The sequence below is a fragment of the Trachypithecus francoisi genome, unplaced genomic scaffold (assembly GCF_009764315.1).
Source record: "Trachypithecus francoisi isolate TF-2019V2 unplaced genomic scaffold, Tfra_2.0 Lachesis_group9, whole genome shotgun sequence".
Classification (NCBI taxonomy): Eukaryota; Metazoa; Chordata; class Mammalia; order Primates; family Cercopithecidae; genus Trachypithecus; species Trachypithecus francoisi.
Window position 1 is genome coordinate 74488924 of NW_022681474.1, and position 15065 is coordinate 74503988.

General features: G+C 45.5%; 1 long non-coding RNA gene and 1 pseudogene across 2 annotated transcripts; one reads left to right on the top strand and one right to left on the bottom strand.

Moving 5' to 3' along the window:
• The first annotated feature begins 377 nt into the window (after window positions 1–377).
• LOC117082173 lies at window positions 378–1219 on the top strand (annotated as a pseudogene). Its single transcript, XR_004436503.1, has one exon. The product of XR_004436503.1 is annotated as a 40S ribosomal protein S3-like (transcript).
• Window positions 1220–2765: 1546 nt separating this feature from the next.
• Window positions 2766–5438, bottom strand: LOC117082174. The gene is made up of 3 exons (XR_004436504.1): window positions 4470–5438; window positions 3766–4017; window positions 2766–2874 (listed from the first exon to the last, which is right to left on the bottom strand). It is a non-coding gene; the product is annotated as an uncharacterized LOC117082174 (long non-coding RNA).
• Window positions 5439–15065: the final 9627 nt, after the last annotated feature.

Here is a 15065-nt window from a genome sequence, read left to right on the forward strand (position 1 = left end):
GTGCCAGTGGTTAGTGTAACCCCTTAGAACTAGTAATAAAAAACCCCCTTAGTCCTCGCTACAAAGAAGGGAAATGTGTAACCCTAGAAACTGATGGAGTTAGACTGGATCTTCAATTAAATATCGTGGTTTGAGAAAAAGTTTATAAACACTCTCCTGAGCCAGTATTTCAAACCTTCTATGATAAGCTAAATGTGCCAGTACCAGAAATTCCAGGAAAAACAAGACATTTGTTTTTGCAATTAGCTGAGCATGTAGTCCAGTCTCTCAGTGTCACTTCGTGTTATGTATGTAGACGAACTGTAATAGGAGATGAATGGCCATAGAAAGCCTGAGAATTAGATATACTCACTTCCACCCGCGCGCCACTTCCTTTTCTTTCGGTGGAGCGCGGCGGCAAGATGGCCTTGCAGATTTCCAAGAAGAGGAAGTTTGTCGCTGATGGCATCTTCAAAGCTGAACTGAATGAGTTTCTTACTCGGGAGCTGGCTGAAGATGGCTACTCTGGAGTTGAGGTGCGAGTTACACCAACCAGGACAGAAATCATTATCTTAGCCACCAGAACACAGAATGTTCTTGGTGAGAAGGGCCGGCGGATTCGGGAACTGACTGCTGTAGTTCAGAAGAGGTTTGGCTTTCCAGAGGGCAATGTAGAGCTTTATGCTGAAAAGGTGGCCACTAGAGGTCTGTGTGCCATTGCCCAGGCAGAGTCTCTGCGTTACAAACTCCTAGGAGGGCTTGCTGTGCGGAGGGCCTGCTATGGTGTGCTGCGGTTCATCATGGAGAGCGGGGCCAGAGGCTGCGAGGTCATGGTATCTGGGAAACTCCGAGGACAGAGGGCTAAATCCATGAAGTTTGTGGATGGCCTGATGATCCACAGTGGAGACCCTGTTAACTACTACGTTGACACTGCTGTGCGCCATGTGTTGCTCAGACAGGGTGTGCTGGGCATCAAGGTGAAGATCATGCTGCCCTGGGACCAACTGGTAAGATTGGCCCTAAGAAGCCCCTGCCTGACCACGTGAGCATCGTGGAACCCAAAGATGAAATACTGCCTACCACTCCCATCTCAGAACAGAAGGGTGGGAAGCCAGAGCCGCCTGCCATGCCCCAGCCAGTCCCCACAGCATAACAGGGTCTCCTTGGCAGCTGTATTCTGGAGTCTGGATGTTGCTCTGTAAAGATCTTTAATAAAATCTGGTACAAAGAAAAAAAAAAAGAAAGCCTGAGAATTAGTACCTACAGACCCAGTTCCTGATGAATTCCTGGCCCAAAAGAATCACCCTGATCACTTCTAGGTCCTAAAAGCTTCAATCATTAGACAACACTATATAGCAAGAGTGGGGAAGGACTTCACCCTTCCTGTAGGAAGACTCAGCTGCCTTGGGCAAAAACTGTTTAATAGTACTACAAAACAGTTACATGGTGGAATTCAAACCACACAGAGAAAAAGCCACTCAGTAAATTTCCAAAGTTGCAGACCCTTTAGGCCCACCCAGAATCCCACCAGGACTGGACAGCCCCCACTGGGCTATACTGGATATGTGGACATAGAGCCTATGCTAAGCTGCCTGACCAGTGGACAGGTAGTTATGTTATTGGCACTATTAAATTATCTTTCTTCCTACTGCCCATAAAAACAGGCAAACTCCTGGGTTTACTTGTCTATGCTTCCCATGAAAAGCAAAGCATAGCCATAGATAATTAAAAAGATGATAAAAGGCCTCCTGAAAAAATTACATACAATACTATGGGACTGCCACTTGGGCACAAGATGGCTGGTGGGGATACTGGACCCCCATTTACATGTTCAACCGAATCATGCGGTTGCAAGCTGTCTTGGAGATCATCACTAATAAAACCGGTAAAACCTTGACTGTTCTGGCCTGGTGAGAAACTCAGATGAGAAATGCTATTTATCAGAATAGATTGACGCTCAACTACTTGCTAGCAGCTGATCTGCCTACCTCGGCCTCCCAAAGTGCTGAGATTACAGGCGTGAGCCACTGCACCAGGCCCACAAATCTTTCTAAACTAAAACTGACTGCATCTTCCATCTGCATAAAAATAGCAAGAACTTTCATAATTCTTACTCTGTATACTTCTAAATGTTTCACACGTGTTAACTCACTTAATCCCTGCAACAACTTTATGTGAGGATTGCTATTATAATCTCCATTTTACAGATGAGAACTGAGGCATAGAGAGGTTAAAAAACTTGCTTGGAGTTAAACTGCTAGTAAGTGATGAAGCAGGATATTAATAATTTGATATATGCCTGCTTACTCTGACAGTCTTGTCTCTGGCCACTTGTGCCTTATTCTCTATCCTCCTGCTTTGTATTAGGTATTAGATGGAGAATTGAAACCAAGATCTAGAGGTGGTCCTCAGGATTCTATGGTCACTTAGGGAAAAGAAGCAAAAAGAAAAATTCCTGGAGTAGAAGAGTATGAGTAGTCCAGGAAGGACAAGAACAGGGCACTTGGGAAGATGTAATGCTGGAGTGTGGGGAAAACCTTCCTAGAGGGGGTGATGTTGAAACTGGAACTCCTGGATGGAAAGGAATTCACACGAGAGAACTGGGGAAAGGAAAGAGTTTTAGACAGAAGGAACAGTGCTTGCAGGCTCAAAGCCAAGACTGCTTGTGGTAGGATCGGGGAAATTGCTGAGTGTGTTTATCCCTTTCCTTTTCTCTCCTACTTGACGGAGCTCCTAGGATATCACATCTGCTGTAGTGGGCTCAAGGAGGTCTCAGTGGAATTAGACTGGAACCCAAACACTGGAATCTCTCAGCTTCTGCCTTGCCATCTGGTGAATGTTCAGGCAGTGTGAAGAGGCTGCTAAAGTCCTTTGGATTTCCGGAGATTCCATGACCTGCATAAATAAAAGAAGGCAATTTGGGAGGCTGAGGCAGGAGGATCGCTTGAGCCCAGGAGTTCGAGACCCAGCCCAGGCAACGTAGTGAAACCTCATCTCTACAAATAATAAAAAAATTAGCCAGGCATGGTGGTGTGCATCTGCAGTCCCAGCCACTCAGGAGGCTGAGATGGGAGGATTGCTTGAGCCTGGGTGGTTGAGGCTGCAGTGAGCCGTGACCATGCCACTGCACTCCAGCCTGGGGACAGAGCAAGACCTTGCCTCAAAAAAAAAAAGCATTGAGGGGAAGGCAAGCAGGAGTGCATCAGTCTGAGAGTCCTGGGAACCTGGAGGTAATACTGAAGGCCTTGATTTTCACCTATTTGTGAAACAAGAGGGTGATGGGGGAGAATGTAGCTGAGGCAAACCCAGACACCGCATACAGGAAGTGGAAATCCTCTCACCACTAGTCCTGGGACTGAGTATGAAGTCTGAAAGGGATTTCTAAATGCAGGATCCCTATAAAGACTCAAGAGACTGAATATACAAACAGACAGTGACCACACTATAAATAAAAGTGGAACTCAAACTGAGAACCTGCTCCGAACCTGCTGCAAGCAGCCCATGAAGCCAACCTATTGGCAATAGTAACCAATCCTGGAAGTCAACTAATGTAGGAAGCCAAATAATAACCCCTGTAGTAATTGGCCCAAAACAGCCATGACTTGATTAATAACTGACAGCTTTCCTAATTTTTGCATTGACTTCCATTTTAAGACCAACAAGATAAAGCAAATATGCAACCTTAAGCCACTACGTAGGATACTGCTTAGCTGCCCACAGCTTCCCCACGCCAATAGCCTGAAGTCTTTTTATTCCCCCCCACTATAAAGCATTCCCATTCCTTACCTGCCTTTGTGTCTCTGCCAGATGCAAATGACGGTGGCTGACTCCCTTGCTAGAACAGATTCTGAATAAATAGCCTTTGTTTGTTCTCATTTGTGTGGTCTTTGTTTATTTCCACAGGCTGGAAAACGTTCCCTGAAGCTCTGGATATTCCATTTACTTTCTTTCATTCTTGGATCCATTTCCTTTTCTTAGAACATTGGAGAATGTTTTTTCACCATCCACAAACATTTAGCAAGGCTGGGCATGTTTGTGCTGCAAAGAACACTTTTTACAAGATCAGAGATAGCACCTAGATTCCCAGCGCTGCCACAGGTGCTGTGAGAGCCAGCAAGTCCTTTAGCCTTCTTATATCTCCAACTTCTTGTAAAATGGGACTAAAGAAATTATTTTCTGGCTGGGCACAGTGGCTCATGCCTGCAATCCCAGCACTTTGGGAGGCTGAGGCAGGTGGATCACCTGAGGTCAGGAGTTCAAGACCAGCCTGGCCAACATGGTGAAACCCTATCTCTACTAAAAATACAAAAATTAGCTGAGTATGGTGGCACACGCCTGTAGCCCAGCTACTCGGGAGGCTGAGGCAGGAGAATTGCTTGAACCCAAGAGGCAGAGGTTGCAGTGAGCTGAGATTGCGCCACTGCACTCCAGCCTGGGTGACAGAGTGAGACTCCATCTCAAGAAAAAAAAAAAAAAAAAGTTCTGCTTACCTGCTGGAACCAGACCCCATGGTCCTCCAGGTTCACATCTAGTGTAGTGCACCTCTTAGCACTTTCTCACCGATCTCAGTCAAATGAAAACATTCGGACCTAGAAACACAGAGATTTTATTTGAAAAGACTGTTGCAGTAGGAGGAGGGGACTATTTTAAGAGGACAACACACAGACCACAAGATCTGCAAGAGTCTCAAGAGAGACCTTGGATATGTGCTTATGGAGGGCAGCTGCTCCATATTCCAATGCTGGCTCAGGTTAAAGGTCAAAGTTCAGGAGCTTGTGGGGAGGGAAGAAGCCTAGCTAGAGTTTGGTCAAGTCTTATTAGTGGGTATTTTGTCCACCTTGGTGAGTGGGGACAAACAATTTGGGTAATCATTTATGAGACAAAATTTGGAGGGTTTTTGTCTGGCCTTGTCCTAAGTAAACAGGGGGCATTCATGAGTCTTATCTAAGTCGTATGGAGAAGAGTAGTTCTTTGCAATAAGCTATTTGGAAGGACAAAGGGGAGAAGGATTTCCTAAGTGCCATCTTCTAGGAGCACAGGGCTCAGGCAGAGTTCAACATTGTCATCCATTTGTGGATGAATGCATAAACAAATGTGGTAGATGTGTTCAATAAAATATTATTCAGCCTTAAAAAGGAAAGGAATTCGTACACATGCTACACCATGGATGAATCTTGAGGACATTATGCTAAGTGAAATATACCAGTCACAAAATGACAAATATATGATTCCACTTATATGAGGTAGCTGAAGTAGCCACATTCATAGAAACACATGTAGAATGGTGGTTGTTCAGCCTGGCGGGGAGAGTGGGGAGTTGTTTAATGAATACAGAGTTTCAGTTTTGCAAAATGAAAAGCTTTGTGGAGACTTTGCACAACAATGTACACAAAAATGTGAATGTATTTAACACTACTAAACTGTACACTTAAAAATGGTTTAGATAGGCCAAGCGTGGTGGCTCACACCTCTAATCCCAGCACTTTGAAAGACTGAGTCGGATGGATCACTTGAGGTCAGGCGTTCGAGATCAGCCTGGCCAACGTGGTGAAATCCCATCTCTACTGAAAACACACACACACACAAATTAGCTGGTGTGGTGGCACTCCCTTATAATCCCAGCTACTCAGGAGGCTGAGGCAAAGTATTGCTTGAACCTGGGAGGCGGAGCTTGCGGTGAACCAAGATTATGTCACTGCACCCCAGCCTGGGCACAGAGTGAGTCTCCGTCTCAAAAAGAAAAAAAAAAAAAGGTTTTGATAGTAAATTTAATGTTATGTGTCTTTTTCTACAATTAATTTTTTTAAAAAAACTCAACATTATCATTATCCCCTTTGATTCAAGATTAATAAATATTATTTATCAATGAACAACTCAAAAGTGATGGTGAATCTCCTGAGTGGGGGAGAAACAGGGTCTAAGAAATAATCCCCTGAAGACTCTTGTTTGTGTTATTCCTGCAAAAGCAGCTGAAGCATCTGTTGAGAGGTAGTAGCAAAGGTGAGTTGTTTTAGCATCATCTTGCTGATCATCTTCTAGGGGGGATGACTGAAATGAAAAAGAGAAATATTAACATAAAAGGTTATAATAAAGTCAGGAGCCAGGAGTCAGATCCTGAGGGTATCTGGTCCAGCAAATTCCAAGAGGTCAGTGGATGAGAAACTTTTGGTCATACAGCACTGCTCATGAGTTTGCCGAAGCTAAGATGTCAATGTTCTTGGCAATGTTGTCCACCGTCTTGATTCCCTCTCATATAAAGGCATTTGTGACCTGAACATTTTATCACATTTCCTTTGAGGCTCAAAGAGTGCCTTTTCCAGGCAGAAACTGGCCCCTGCATGGGCTGCCTCAGTAATGAGTATTTCAAGGTACATATCAAGTCATCTGGGCTTTAAGGCACAGTGCTTCCTCAAGGGCTGAGGGAAGTGGCAGCTACAAGGCAACCTAGAGTTCCAGTAAAGATCTGGGTTTACAAATTTTCATGTGGATTGTCAGAATTCAGTTCTTCATGATGCCAAGACAGAAGGGAGAGAAAAATTGGAAATATTAATTTGAAGGCTGTAGGCAGATATGAGAGAGAAAAACAAGAGTTTAAATTTGGTAAGGTTTGACAATGTGTGCAAAATGACAAGATCTGGTACAATTTACAGGCAGTAACAGAACTGGTTTTTCATATCTATCAGTTACCTGCAATTTACAAGAGGTTCAAACAGAAAGAGTTCAAAGACAACGAACAGGACCAGAATCTGATAACCCACCAGGGTGTGCTATAGTTTTCCACTGAAACACAAAAATTCTCTCCACAGGCTGGGCGCGGTGGCTCATGCCTGTAATCCCAGCATGTTGGGAGGCCGAGGTGGGCAGATCACCTGAGGTCGAGAGTTTTGAGACCAGTCTGACCCACATGGAGAAACCCCATCTCTACTAAAAATACAAAATTGGCCAGGCTTGCTGGTGCATGCCTATAATCCCAGCTACTCGGGAAGGCTGAGGCAGGAGAATCACTTGAACCTGGGAGGGGGAGGTTGCGGTGAGCCGAGATCATGCCCTTGCACTCCAGCCTAGGCAACAAGAGCAAAACTCCATCTAAAAAGAAAAAAAAGAATGCTCTCCACAGATACTTTCCCTTTTGATCAAGATAATCTCAAAAGACCAGACACAGTGGCTTACGCCTGTAATCCCAGCACTTTAGGAGGCCTAGGTAGGAGAATTGCTTGGGGCCAGGAATTCAAAACCAGTCTGGGGCTGGGCACGGTGGCTCACGCCTGTAATCCCAGCACTTTGGGAGGCTGAGGCAGGCAGATCACGAGGTCAGGAGGTAGAGACCATCCTGGCTAACAAGGTGAAACTCATCTCTACTAAAAATACAAAAAAATTAGCCAGGCTTGGTGGCGGATGCCTGTAGTCCCAGCTACTCTGGAGGCTGAGGCAGGAGAATGGGGTGAACCCAGGAGGCAGAGCTTGCAGTGAGCCAAGATCAGGCCACTGCACTCCAGCATCTCCACAAATAAACAAACAAACAAAAAACAAAACAAAGCAAACAAAAAAACCAACCTAGGCAACATAACAAGGCCATTTCTCCCAAAAACAAAAACAAAAAATACAAAAATTAGCTGACCATAGAGGCGTGCACCTGTAGTCCTAGCTACTTGGGAGACTGAGGCAGGAGGATTGCTTGAGCCCAAGTTCAAGGCTGCAGTGAGCTATGATTATACCACTGCACTCTAGTGCAGTGTCTGGGCCACAGAGCAAGACCCTATCTCTTTAAAAAATTAAATAAATATGTCAGGTCTCTGAGCCCAAGCTAAGCCATCATATCCCCAGTAACCTGCACGTATACATCCAGATGGCCTGAAGCAACTGAATATCTACAGAAGTGAAAATAGCTTAACTGATGACATTCCACCATTGTGATTTGTTTCTACCCCATCCTAACTGATCAATGTTCTTTATAATCTCCCCCACCCTTAAGAAGTTTGTTTGTAATTCTCTCCACCCTTGAGAATGTACTTTGTGAGATCCACCCCCTGCCCCCAAAACATGGCTCTTAACTCCACCGCCTATCCCAAAACCTATAAGAACTCATGATAATCCCGTCACCTCTGCTGACTCCTTTTTCGGACTTAGCCTGCCTGCACCCAGGTGAAATAAACAGCCATGTTGCTCACACAAAGTCTGTTTGGTGATCTCTTCACACGGACACGTGAAACATTTGGTGCCGAAGACCCGGGTCAGCGGGACTCCTTCGGGAGACCAGTCCACTGTCCTCATCCTTACTCCATGATGACATCCACCTACACCTCGGGTCCTCAGACCAACCAGCCCAAGGAACATCTCACTGATTTTAAATCGGGTAAGCGGCCTCTTTTTACTCTCTTATCCAACCTCTCTTACTATCCCTCAACCTCTTCTTTCAATCTTGGCCCCACCCTTCAATCTCTCCCTTCTCTTAGTTTCAATTCCTTTCATTTTCTGGTAGAGACAAAGGAGACATGTTTTATCCGTGGACCCAAAACTCCCACGCCGGTCATGGACTCAGGAAGGCAGCTTTCCCTTGGTGTTTAATCATTGCCGGGACGCCTCTCTGATTATTCACCCACGTTCCATTGGTGTCTGATCTCTGTGGGGACGCCTGCCTTGATCATTCACCCACGTTTCCTTGGTGGCAAGTCAATTGCAGGGAGGTTGCTCACCCACGTTGCAGTCCAGGACTGCTCCCCACTCCCTTCTCCGTGTCTCTACCCTTCTCTTTAAACTTGCCTCCTTCGCTATGGGCAACCTTCCACCCTCCATTCCTCCTTCTTCCCCCTTAGCCTGTGTTCTCAAGAATTTAAAACCTCTTCAACTCTCGCCTGACCTAAAATCTAAGCGTCTTATTTTCGTCTGCAATACCGCTTGACCCCAGTACAAACTGGACAGTAGTTCCAAGTGGTCAGAGAATGTCACTTTTGATTTGCCTATCCTACAAGATCTAGACAATTTTTGTCGAAAAATGGCCAAATCGTCTGAAGTGCCTGACGTCCAGGCATTCTTTTACACATTGGTCCCTCCCTAGTCTCTGCTCCCAATGAGACTCGTCCCAAATCTTTCTTCTTTCTCTCCTGTCTGTTCCTTCAGTCTCCACCCCAAGCTCTGAGTCCTTTGAATCCTTCTTTTCTACGGACTCATCTGATCTCTCGCCACCTCCTCAGGCTGCTCCTCGCCAGGCCGAGCGAGGTCCCAATTCTTCCTCAGCCTCTGCTGCCCCCACCCTATAATCCTATCAGCTCCCCTCCTCACACCAGGTCTGGCTTAGTTTCATTCTGCGACTGGCTCTCCCCCACCTGCCCAACAATGTCCTCTTAGAGAGGTAGCTGGAGCTGAAGGCATAGTCAGGGTACATGTGCCTTTTTCTCTATCAGACCTTTCCCAAATCAGCCAGTGTTTAGGCTCTTTCTCATCAGACCCCAATATATACAGGAATTGTGATATCTAACTGTGTCCTACAGTTTAGCCTGGAGTGACTTAAATGTCATCCTAACTTCTACCCTCTCCCCAGATGAACGGGAAAGAATTTTTTCTCTAGCCCAATCTCACGCCGATAACCTCTGGCTTCAGGAGCCAGACCTCCAGCAAGGCATTAGAGCAGTTCCCTGAGGAGATCCCCAGTGGAACTATCAGGCAGATTCCCCAGGTATAGCTAAGGTGAGATTACATGGTTTCCTGCCTAGTTGAAGGGCTTAAAAAGGCAGCTTACAAAGCTGTTAATTATGACAAACTTAAAGAAACTACCCAAGGTAAAGAACCCATCCCAGTTCATGGCCCGCTTAGCAACAACCCTTAGACGCTTTACCCCCCTTAGACCCAGAGGGGCCAGAAGGCCGTCTTATTCTCAATATGCATTTTATTACCCAATCCCCTCTCAGCATCAGGAAACGCTCCAAAAATTAGATTCCGACCCTCAAACCCCACAACAGGACTCAATTAACCTTTCCTTCAAGGTGTAATAAGTTTCCTTATTAGGTCGAGACATTTTAACTAAATTATCTGCTTCCCTGACTCTTCCTGGGCTACAGCCACACCTCCTTGCTGCCTTTTCCCCAGTTCAAAACCTCCTTTGCATCCTCCCCTTTCCCCACCTTAACCCACAAGTATAGGATACCTCTACTCCCTCCATGGTGACAAACAATGCACCCCCTACCATCCCATTAAAGCCTAATCACACTTACCCCGCTCAATGCCAATATCCCATCCCACAGCATGCTTTAAAAGGATGAAAGCCTGTTATCACTTCCCTGTTACAGCATGGCCTTTTAAAGCCTATATACTCTCCTTAGAATTCCCCCATTTTACCTGTTCAAAAACCGGACAAGCCTTACAGGTTAGTTCAGGATCTGCGCCTTATTAACCAAATTGTCTTGCCTATCCGCCCCGTGGTGCCAAAGTCATATACTCTCCTATCCTCAATACCTCCCTCCACAACCCCTCCATAACCCATTATTCTGTTCTGGATCTTAAACATGCTTTCTTTACTATTCCTTGTACCCTTCATCCCAGCCTCTCTTTGCTTTCACTTGGACACCCATCAGGCTCAGCAAATTACCTGGGATGTACTGCTGCAAGGCTTCACAGACAGCCCAAATTTCTTCCTCATCCGTTACCTATCTCTACATAATTCTTCATGAAAACACACATGCTCTCCCTCCGTGTCTGACTAACCTCCCAAACCCGAACCCCTTCCACAAAACAACAGGATTTATATCTTAATTACTATACAAGGTCAACCAGACCTAGGAGGAACTCCCTTTAGGACAGGACGATAGATGGTTCCTCCCAGGTGACTGAGAAAAAACCTCAGTGGGTATTCAGTAATTGATATGGAGACTCCTGTGGAAGCAGAGTTTAAAAATTGTCTAATAATTGGTCTCCTCAAACCTGTGAACTGCTTGCACTCAGCTAAGCCTTAAAGTACTTACAGAATCAAAAGACTATCTCAATCTTGACTCAAAACAGTACTTACACCCTCTCTGAAATGAATTTCCATAAGAACTGTTGTTTATAGGAATGCATCTTGATGGGGCGGCTGGGTTGTTATGAAATGCTCAGGAGCCCAGTCCAGCTCTAAGACTCACCCCTGAGCACAAAGGCAATATTGGGCATGCTGGTAAAGGACCACTAGAATCCAGCAGCCCAGACCCCTTTCTTTGTGATCAAGAAAGGCGGGAAAACAGGTGCAGGACAGCTACATCCGTGAGCGTAACTAACCTGATAAGCAGAGGTCCACAGGTGGTTACGCACCCTGGAAAGGAATAAGCATTAGGACCATAGAGGACACTCTATGATGAATGCTCATCAGAAAATGACTAGGGTTGCTGGCATCGCGATGTTCTTTTTTCAGATGGGAAACGTTGCCCCCAAGGCAAAAATGCCCCTAAGATGTATTCTGGAGAATTAGGACCAATTTAACCCTCAGATGCTAAGAAGGAAATGACTTATATTCTTCTGCAGTACCGCCTGGCCATGTTACCCTCTTCAAGGAGGAGAAACCTGGCCTCCTGAGGGAAGTATAAATTACAACACTATCTTACAGCTACACCTCTTTTGTAGAAAAGAAGGCAAATGGAGTGAAGTGCCATATGTACAAACTTTCTTTTCATTAAGAGACAACTTGCAATTATATAAAAAGTGTGATTTATGCCCTACAGGAAGCCCTCAGAGTCTACCTCCCTTCCCCAGTGCCCCCCTGACTCCTTCCCCAACTAATAAGGACCCCCTTCGACCCATTCGGTCCAAAAGGAGATAGACAAAGGGGTAAACAATGAATCAAAGAGTGCCAATATTCCCCGATTATGCCCCCTCCAAGCCATAGGAGGAGGAGAATTCGGCCCAGCCAGAGTGCATGCACCGTTTTCTCTCTCAGACTTAAAACAAACCTAGGTACATTCTCAGATAACCCTGATGGACTCCTTTCCTTCCTAGGCATGGCTAGGTACTTCCACCTTTGGATACCTAGTTTTCCATCCTGATTAAACCATTATGTAGACTCACAAAAGCAAACCTAGCTGATCCCATAGATCCTAAATCCTTTGCCCACTCCTCTTTCTGTTCCTTAAAAACAGCCCTAAAAGGTGCCCCACACTAGCTCTCCCTAACTCATCCCAACCCTTTTGATTACACACAGCCAAAGTGCAGGGCTGTGCCGTTGAGTTCTTACACAAGAGCCAGCCTGTGCCCTGTAGCCTTTCTGTCCAAACAACTTGACCTTACTGTTTTAGCCTAGCCTCGCATCTGCGTGTGGTGGCTGCTGCTGCCCTAATACTTTTAGAGGCCCTCAAAATCACAAACTATGCTCAATTCACTCTCTACAGTTCTCATAACTTCCAAAACCTATTTTCTTCCTCACACCTGACACATACACTTTCTGCTCCCTGGCTCCTTTGGCTATATTCACTCTTTTTGAGTCTCCCACAATTACCATTGTTCCTGGCCCAGACTTCAATCCAGCCTCCCACAGTATTCCTGATACCACACCTGACCCCCATGACTGTATCTCTCTGATCCACCTGACATTCACTCCATTTCCCCATATTTCCTTCTTTCCTGTTCCTCACCCTTTTCACACTTGGTTTATTGATGGCAGTTCCACCAGGCCTAATCACCACACACCAGCAAAGGCAGGCCATGCTATAGTATCTTCCACATCTATCATTCAGGCTACTGCTCTACCCCCCTCCACTACCTCTCAGCAAGCCAAACTCATTGCCTTAATTCAGGCCCTGACTCTTATGAAAGGACTACGCATCAATATTTATACTCTAAATATGCCTTCCATATCCTGCACCACCATGCTGTTTTATGGGCTGAAAGGTGTCCTCATTAGGCAAGGGTCCTCTATCATTAATGCCTCTTTAATAAAAACTCTTCTCCAGGCTGCTTTACTTCCAAAGGAAGCTGGAGTCATACGCTGCAAGGGCCATCAAAAGTCATCAGATCCCATCGCTCAGGGCAACGCTTATACTGATAAGGTAGCTAAAAATGTAGCTAGCTTCCAACCTCTGTCTCTCATGGCAGTTTTTCTCCTTCTTGTCTGGCCACTCCCACCTACTCCCTGGCTGAAACTTCCACCTATCTCTTCCCACACAAGGCAAATGGTTCTTGGACCAAGGAAAATATCTCCTTCCATTCTATTCTATCGTCATTTCATAACCTCTTCCGTGTAGGTTACAAGCCGCTAGCCTGCCTCTTAGAACCTCTCATTTCCTTTCATCCTGGAAATCTGTCCTCAAGGAAATCACTTCTCAGTGTTCCATCTGCTATTCTACTACTCCTCAGGGATTATTCAGGCCCCCTCCCTTCCCCACATATCAAGCTCAGGGATTTGCCCCCCTCCAGGACTGGCAAATTGACTTTACTTACATGCCTCGAGTCAGGAAACATGTCTGGGTAGACACTTTCACTGGATGGGTAGAGGCCTTTCCCACAGGGTCTGAAAAGGCCACTGTGGTAATTTCTTCCCTTTTGTCAGAAATAGTTGCTCAGTTTGGCCTTCCCACCTCTGTACAGTCCAATAATGGACCAGCCTTTATTAGTCAAAACACCCAAGCAGTTTCTCAGGCTCTTAGTATTCAGTGGCACCTGACCTTACTGTTTTAGCCTAGCCCTCATTTCTGCGTGTGGTGGCTGCTGCTGCCCTAATGCTTTTAGAGGCCCTCAACTGCCACCCTTAAGTCTCTCTTTAAGTGAATAGAAGATCTTCAGTGACAAAGTACACTCCAATACTTTCACCCTGATGAAGTCCTATTCTTTTTTTTTTTTTTTTGAGACGGAGTCTCGCTCTGTCACTGGGACTGGAGTGCAGTGGCCAGATCTCAGCTCACTGCAAGCTCCGCCTCCCGGGTTTACGCCATTCTCCTGCCTCAGCCTCCCGAGTAGCTGGGACTACAGGCGCCCGCCACCTCGCCCGGCTAGTTTTTGTATTTTTAGTAGAGACGGGGTTTCACCGTGTTAGCCAGGATGGTCTCGATCTCCTGACCTCGTGATCCGTCCGTCCCAGCCTCCCAAAGTGCTGGGATTACAGGCTTGAGCCACCGCGCCCGGCCATTCTTTACCTTTATACTTACTCTTATTCTCATTCTCGTTCTTATGCCACCCTCTACCTCTCCCCAGCTATCTCCACCACACTATCAATCTTACTCACTCTCTCCTAGCCGTTTCTAATCCTTCTTTAACAAACAATTGCTGGATTTGCATTTGTCTTTCCTCCAAATTCACTGAGGCCCTGACTCCTGCTGGAAAAAAAAGGGGTGGGTGGGTGGACTCTGTATATTTTTAAATGAAGAATGTTGTTTTTACCTAAATCAATCTGGCCTGGTATATGACAACATAAAAAAAACTCAAGGATAGAGTCCAAAAACTCACCAACCAAGCAAATAATGATGTTGAACCCCCTTTGACACTCTGTAATTGGATGTTCTGGGTACTCCCAATTCTTAGTCCTTTAATAACTATTTTTCTCCTTTTATTCGGACCTTGTGTCTTTCATTTAGTTTCTCAATTCATACAAAACCACATTCAGGCCATCACCAATAATTCTATATGACAAATGCTCCTTCTAACAACCCCACAATATCACCTCTTACCCCAAAATCCTTCTTCAGTTGAATCTCTCCCACTCTAGATTCCCACGCTGCCCCTAGTCCCGCTCGAAGCACCCCTGAGAAACATCGCCCATTATCTCTCCATACCACCCCCAAAAATTTTCACCTTCCTAACACTTTACCCCTATTTTTTTTTATTTTTCTTAATAATATAAGAAGACAGGAATGTCAGGCCTCTAAGCCCAAGCTAAGCCATCATATCCCCAGTGACATGCACGTATACATCCAGATGGCCTAAAGCAACTGAAGATCCACAGAAGTGAAAATGGCTTAACTGATGACATTCCACCATTGTGATTTGTTTCTACCCCATCCTAACTGATCAGTGTTCTTTATAATCTCCCCCCACCCTTAAGAAGTTTGTTTGTAATTCTCCCCACCCTTGAGAATGTACTTTGTGTACCCCATGCCCCCAAAACATTGCTCTTAACTCCCCCGCCTATCCCAAAA